Source organism: Panthera pardus, unplaced genomic scaffold (assembly GCF_024362965.1).
Source record: "Panthera pardus isolate Hobbes unplaced genomic scaffold, ASM2436296v1 HiC_scaffold_13, whole genome shotgun sequence".
In the NCBI taxonomy this organism is placed as follows: Eukaryota; Metazoa; Chordata; class Mammalia; order Carnivora; family Felidae; genus Panthera; species Panthera pardus.
In genome coordinates this window covers 78,617,491-78,623,490 of record NW_026526688.1, presented here as the reverse complement: position 1 = coordinate 78,623,490, position 6,000 = coordinate 78,617,491, and positions in this window count along the sequence as shown.

Below are 6,000 nucleotides of genomic sequence, written 5' to 3'. Positions count from 1 at the left end.
CTTTGAAGATTTATCCTTTTTGTTTTCCTTTAGTACCAAGTCAGATTTCCTTGTAGCCTCCTGGAAGTGGGGAAAGAGGGATGGGCTTATTTCTGATTTACTCTCATTTAGTTTGGGGACACCTGGAGTCACAGATTATTGATTGGGAAGTGTCTTTTATCAACTTCCTAACTTGGGTTAACTTTGTGCTTTATTTTTAATCCCCATGATTCCATGAGGCTATGAAAATGAAATTCAAGTTTCTAGGTTTAGAAAATGCCCCCATGTTAACACTATATTAGTCCTATGCTAACTCTTTGGATTCATTTTTTTCCGTTTTTGATTGGAAATAAATTACTATTTTGTCATATCATAGCTGGTTTTAATATGACATTTTTATGATTAATCCAGTATTTTTAGTTGTTTTCAAAAGGATAATCAGTCCTTCCAAATTCCTAACTGCCATAATAACTGAAGCATAAATCCCCATTCTTGTCTATACTATTAGTATATTACTTAATCATATGGAGCTTTGTCACATCTCTTACTTTGTGATTAATAATTATTAGGCTGTGTAACATTTTATTATATGTGTCACCATTCTAATTGTATTATAAACACCTAAATCAACATTCATGTGACACCTGAGTGTCCCCAAGACACTCAATCTTGGGGACAAGATTAAATCCAGATATTTAAATATCTTGTGATCCCCAAGAGTGAGGATCACATTACTGGTGCCCAGAATATATTGGCTGATTGAAAGACTAGGGTTTAATTTTTCCATTTTAGGAATATTCTTTTTTTTTTAATCTATCAGTATAGCACCATGACACACTGACAGTAAGTTTATGCTCTTTACGTTGTTTTCTCCATAAACACTGATTAATTTGTACTGATCTATTTCTACTCTTTGGGCAAGGACATTTATCACCAGGGGCTTATATTCATGAGCTGGAGAAGATCAGGAAATGCAAGAGCAGACTACTTGTGAGTGTGTGTGAAATGGTGGAGGCAGAAATGGTGGAGGCAGGTTAGTTTTCTCTCAATATCTACTCTCCTTTTCTCTCATTACAAGAGGGTTTTTGGTTAGGTACATGTCTTCCTAGAATAATAAAATATACTGGCCAGCCTCCTTTGTAGTGATGTATGAAATATAGCAATATTCCGTGGGCTGTAAGTGGAAATACCCTGTGAGAGCTTCCAGGACCCTTTGATATGATACAACTGGCATGTACCTATTGAACCTTCACAACCACTTCCTCTAACCTGTTGCCTAGAATATTTGTGATGGCTATAATTCCATCTCAGGTCATGTGTGAAGACCATGCCCAAAGGATGGCACAGTGGAATGTTGGAAGGAGTCTGGATCCCTGAGGACATTGTGGAACAGGGCCGCCCTACTGTCTCACAGTAATGTTTAGCTCTGAGCTCTTACCTGAGAGACAAATGAACTTTTAGCTTGTTTAAGCCACTGTTGTTTTATGTTTCTGCGATTCACATCTGAACATTATCCTAACTAATGAGTAAATAGTTAATTCCAGAAATTATGCTGTCAGAGGGTTTGCTTTTAAATATCTGGGATCCAGCACATAACATTTAGTCACACCTGATTAATGGTTTTTGTCACTCCATAGGTGGGATTGGATGGTAAATAGCATAAGCTAATAATGTAACATCTGTTTTATATGCTTAAATTAAATGCAGAGTAAACTTTACAGTTTTCAGTGTATGTTTTGAGTTCCATTATTTTACAATTTGTTTTATTATCTTTTTAAAGTCTCCAGGTTAAATATCTTCCCTGTATCTTGTTGATATTGTATGGATTGGATAAAACCCCAGAAAAAAATGTTGTTAAGGTTGGGCTTCATGTCATAATGCACTGGGTGGCCTAGGAAACATGAGACATTTTTATAAACATTACATGGCTAGGTGTTTGTGCTTTATATCCATGTATATAAATCTCCCCACTGAAAACAAAATAAATTGATGAGAGCAATTTCTATGATGTTGATTTTTTTTTGTCACGCCACTGAAGTCTTAACACGATTCTTATTTTGGCAACTGATTAATTTTATGGAAATACGAAGGGAAATGTAAAGGTTTTACCAAACCTTTCAGGAACAGATAATTACTATGTAATATATCCATTCCAGGGCCTAGAATTGGTTAGTTTTTCAACTCATTTTATGGAATGGCAAAATCCTGCTGTTGATTCCAGAAAAGATAACCCAAAAATGATAACTAAAGGAAATTCCACTTATGGATATAGATGCAAAATCTTAAATAAAATAACAGCAAATTAAAACAGCAGTATACAAATCACCATACCTCATGACCAAATAAATATTTTTTAGGTTGGCAAGTGTGGGTCAACATTAGGACAGACGCAAGTGTGATTCATTTTACCACTAACTTAAAAGTGGAGGGAGGAGATCATTCAATTTTTCAACTGAAAAATTCCTATTTTTATCAGAGATCCTGATCACGTCTCTTAGAAAGATAGAAATAAAGAGAAAATCCCTTAACTAAATATAGTGTATTTATAAAAGACCTTAAGCACAGATCTTACATAATGGCAAAATATTAGAAATGTTCTCATTATAGGCAAGCACAAGACAAAAGTTTTCACTACAACTGGTAGTGCCGATATTCGATGAGAAATCCTGTTCAATTTAATAAATTAAAAAATTTTATATATATGTGTGTATATCATTTCTAAATTATATAAGGTTTATGCCTTATAATATTATTTATATTATATAATACATTATATAATTTATACATGATTATATAAATAATATACAAATCACTTTCTATATAGACTAACTGAAGTCAGTCTAGAACATCTGAGTAAATTACACAGACAGGTAACCGAGGCTCATTTGCCTGATCTATGTAGTACTAGTACCTTTCCTTCAATCCATGCCTATGGCACCACTGGGGACACGCTGACAGGGGGAAAAAGGATCTGGGCCTGGCTCACAAAAATGTTGGCATAATATGTTGGTGCTAGTCACAAAACAGTTGCTGCTGTATGAAAGTCCCACTCGATCTTGACCCTGAAGGAAAGTGATTAAGAGAAATCTTCCCCTTGGACACAATTAAGAGCAATACACTTGATTATCTGTTGCACATTGAAAAAGAAGTGGCATGAGTAAAGGATATATACTGACTCCTAAGGAGTGGGAAATAATATAATCAAATAGTCAGAAGGAACAAAACACAAAGACATGAGACAAAGATGTCTAGCAGAAACGTATGTACATAGACTACCAGAAAACAGCAATCTCATACAAAGCTCTTGGCAACCAAGTAGACAATGAATGTCAGTTAGCTTCTTACTGAGTCATCCCAGTGCTTGTACAATGGAGCAATGAAGCCATGATAGTAAGGATGGAATGTAAGCATAGATCAAAAACATATGATTCCTTTCACTAAGGCTTATCTTTTCATCCCACAATCTTAGTCTTTGCTAGATTAGAGATCCTAGCTTTTCCTCCATGGGATCCACCCAACAGGGGGGCTATAATTACCAACTTGCCACTTTGGGGTCTCTTTGCCAGTGAACAAAAACAAAAACAAATAAACACACAAAAAGCAGGCAGTAGACTGGAATAAAAAAGACGCATACGTGTATAGAAATTATCCTTTTAATAAAAAATATGTATATATGTGTGTGTAACAAAGAATATATAAAAATCATCTACAAGTCAGCAAGAAATGAATCACCCAATAGAGGGGAAAAGCATATGAAATATGAATAAATACATAAACTTTTGAAATGATAGTAACTCTGCTGTGAAAATCAGGGAAATTGAATGAAAGCAATTGTGATAAATACAGATATTCCCTCAAATTTAGAAAAAAAGTAAAAAGATTGATGATTGATAATATCCAGTTTTGGTAAATTTGTGAGGAAATGACAACTCTGAATATACTGTTTGTGGAAATACAAATTGGTTAAGTCTCTTTGGTGGGCCTTTGGAAATCTTTATCAAAAATTTTAAATGAGCTTAATGCTTGAACCAAATTTCAACTTCTGTGTACATAGGTATCTAGTTATGTACCAAGATATTCACTGAAGCAGAGTTTATAATCAAGGATAACTGAGAGAAGCCTAAATATAAATCAATAATGAAATGGTTAAATATCAGCTTCATATAATAATATTCTGCTACAGTTTAAAAATAGGAAATACCTATAAGATATCTGGACATATTTTTAAGAAAGATTTTTTTAAAGTAATGTGTATGATATGATTTTATTTATGAAAATAAAAAAATATTTGTTATACACATATATACTTTGTGTAGAAATGCACACACTAAGCATCGACAAAATTTACATTGATCTTTCAGGAAGGTTCTATGGGAGAGACAGCAGGAGGAGGGCAGCAGGGAGCGTAAGGTGGTATTTACTTTGTAACCTACATACTTTTGTCTTATTTGCATGTATCAAAAAAAATTAAGCCTATGCAATTTTAAAGTGGTTAAAAAGATCCAAGATTCTTTCTTTCTTGTTTGTGGCTATTCCTGCCCAAAATGTTCTTGCATCTATTCTTGTATCTTATATCATGAGTAAGTCATACAGCATTCAAGGCGTCCATTTTAAAGGAAAGCCTAATTGATCATTAGGAATTTAGTATACACGTGAAATCATTTTTCAGGACAAAAACAGTGTAAAATGGTAGCCATTGTTACAATAAATGTGTATTTATATTATGTGGACAGTGGTTTCACTCATTATAAATATACAGGTTCTAACAATGCCATTTGTTTAGGTGTAAATACAATTCTCTCAGACAGTAAGGCTAGAGAATAAGATGGTGAATTTCTATTTCATTTGAGATAATCTTAAAGAGCTTGAAAATTAGAGGAGAAAAAAATAGGTAAATGTGAGTACAGGAGTTTTTCTAGAATGTTTCATATTCTGCCAGTTCTAAAGAGCCTCCTGAAGGGACAGATGCTTTTCACTTATTGTCTATTATGTTTTCAGTGGATTAGGAATAAGAATCTTGCTCAAGGAATCCTGCAATGTACTTGTAGTCACTAGAGTTCCTATCATGTTTTTTATTCTTGGTGGAAGCAAATGTTGTCATATGACTAGGAATTATGGCTCTCATTTTTGAACACTATTAATGCCCCAGAAAGTCAAGGTTTTCACCTAAGAAAAAATGTAAACTTAAATTGGGGAATAATAATGTCCAGTAAAACTGTGTCTAAGTTACATTGAAAGAGAGGTTAAGGAATTTTAAAAAGGTAATATTATCCCCTGAAGGAAACTGTTTTAGGTTATTTGATATTACATGAAGGCAAAACATTTCTTCTTTTATGTTTGGAGAAAACAAACGAATGAAACGTGTACCAATTACATTTTTACTAGTTACTGCTGACAGATTCAACTTCATATTGATTCCATTTATGAAACCTGAACTGATACCCCCTTTTGTGACTCAATGAAGCTCTGCCAATCTGCAGTGGGTCTAACAATGTGCTGGGAGACAGATGCGTATATGGAATGTAGACAAGGACCAGAGGGAAAAAGTTACTGAAAACAGGAATACCTAAATTTTCAACCCACTGTTGGGAAATTACATCCAGGGAGGCAACACTGAATTTTACTGTAAAATTCTAAGAAAGAAGGAGGTCCACCAAAGAAGGGCCTCAATAAAATAAAATGGAGGCAATTGAAAGCTTGGCAAGCAGAAACGCATGTCTGGGTAATTCTATTAATATGGGATTTCAAGGGAGTAGTGTGTGAAAGAAGAGACTCAGATAAAGAAACTTAGAACTAGAGAGGCCAAACAGTTTAGCTCTTATTTCATTTCTAATACATCTAGGGCAACTTCTGGCTGTCAGTCTGTAGCTCTTTTACTACATTTGGTCCTTCTTTTCCTTTAAAGAGAAAGCCTTTTCTCAGAAGCAACACTGAAGCAAGTCAACAAGGGAATCTCTATGGACAGAAACATGGAGGGTGTTATAAATAAATATGGAGGTAAATAAATATGTTGATCAGCAT